Source organism: Syngnathus typhle, linkage group LG1 (genome assembly GCF_033458585.1).
Source record: "Syngnathus typhle isolate RoL2023-S1 ecotype Sweden linkage group LG1, RoL_Styp_1.0, whole genome shotgun sequence".
Lineage (NCBI taxonomy): Eukaryota > Metazoa > Chordata > Actinopteri > Syngnathiformes > Syngnathidae > Syngnathus > Syngnathus typhle.
The window spans coordinates 20,390,203-20,391,430 of record NC_083738.1 but is presented as its reverse complement, the minus strand read 5'-3'; positions in this window follow the sequence as shown (position 1 = coordinate 20,391,430).

Here is a 1,228-nt window from a genome sequence, read left to right as displayed (position 1 = left end):
CTCGGTGGGTAAATATACATTTCCCAAACACAATCAACTTGAATGAAGTCTTTTGTTCACATTAAAAAGAAGCTAATGCTCTTCATTGCCCCCTGCAATATTGTTTTGCACTAGACTAAACCAAGTCTTGCAGCCTGCACAACGGAGACAAAGTTGCCGTGATTATGTGGGCAGTTGGTATACGCACACGGCACACTGTGTGAAAAAAAGTCGTAAGAAGCAGCAATATGTGTCTCTGCGGTGTTCCCGCGGGGTGGAATGTGGTCGTAAGTAGACTTGTGCTGACAGACGAACGGCGGGGCAGCTTGCAGAGAAGCCGCGATTTGCTGAGTGCGCTACAAATTGGCAAGAGAATGCGCGTTAAAATTCAACCACCGACTGCTGGAGGGTGGGAGAATGTATTTACATGAGCATCGCGGGTGAGCACATTTGAATGAAAAATAGATATATTTTTACTGATTTTTTGCCTCTTTGCTGCAACATGAATACTTAATTATAGTGAATTTTATTTATCTGGACTTTTTTTATTAGCTGTTCAGGGACAGACTTTGTTTGTGGTTTGAAAAGCGCTTTATTTTTATTGCCGCGTGGTAATCCAAAATTTACTGTTTTGAAATATAGGGCAACTATCTTGAGAGATCAGGCCAGTGTGCTGTGATACATTAGTGTTCCGTTAGAAATCATCCGGTGTGCCACCTGAAATACACCAAAATCATTCATTATGACCCCAAATTATTTTTGAATGAAAAAATTTATTTGTGTAGTTTTTTTGTGTGTGTAGTGTTCTGTGAGAAATCATCCTGTGTACCACCTGAAATAAACCAATTCTTTATGACCCCCAAATTATTTGCGAATGAAAAATGTGTTTTTTTGTGTAATTGCCAACCATCAATAGAAGCAGGCAAAAATGCTCTTCCACTAGCTAACAAAAGGTGAACATGAATACACTTTGTGTTTTTCAATGTAGTGTTTTACAAAGTGCTGTGCCATGACATTTTTTTCCTTTCTTTTTTCCCTAATGTTGTTAGATTCTGAAGTTTATTTGACATGATTCATAAATATTCGACTCGATTGACATCCAATAATGTAAAAATTGCATTTGATACCGCTAAAGACATTAATGGTTAAATGACCATGTGACAATGTGACGCAGCGAACGGCAAGCCGACGAGACTCCAACTCCCAGCATGCCCCGAGGCTGGCGTGTGTTTTGCATGCGGCGGACTGA